We start from the raw sequence: 296 nt of genomic DNA, 5'->3' as shown, positions 1-296 counted from the left end.
TTTTGAGTAGAATTATTCCTTTTTGATAGATTTTCTTTGTCGTTGTATGAATGTTGAGTGTGTGTCAGCAAGTGTGTAAGTGTATTCTCATTTGGTTACCATATTGCAAACATTGCATACAGTATCATGTATGTTCCTTAACTAGATATTATTTTTTCAAGGTATTTCTTGCTTACATCTTTTTTTTTTTTACAGTATTCAGCTCATTTGGCTAAAGCTTATGTCTTTTCCTATTTCTGCTAATTTCATTTGGATGGTTTTATTCTGTACTATAGTGCCATTGTGTAAAATTTCCT

General features: G+C 30.1%; 1 protein-coding gene across 8 annotated transcripts in view; it reads left to right on the top strand.

Moving 5' to 3' along the window:
* The window catches only part of LOC119586518 (neurofibromin-like), a gene marked incomplete at its 5' end in the record, with an annotated part of 66,980 nt that overhangs the window by 45,969 nt on the left and 20,715 nt on the right, over nt 1–296 (top strand).

Source organism: Penaeus monodon, chromosome 21, assembly GCF_015228065.2.
Source record: "Penaeus monodon isolate SGIC_2016 chromosome 21, NSTDA_Pmon_1, whole genome shotgun sequence".
In the NCBI taxonomy this organism is placed as follows: domain Eukaryota; kingdom Metazoa; phylum Arthropoda; class Malacostraca; order Decapoda; family Penaeidae; genus Penaeus; species Penaeus monodon.
Note: the sequence above shows the minus strand (reverse complement) of the source record. Positions and strands in the feature narration are given on the sequence as shown.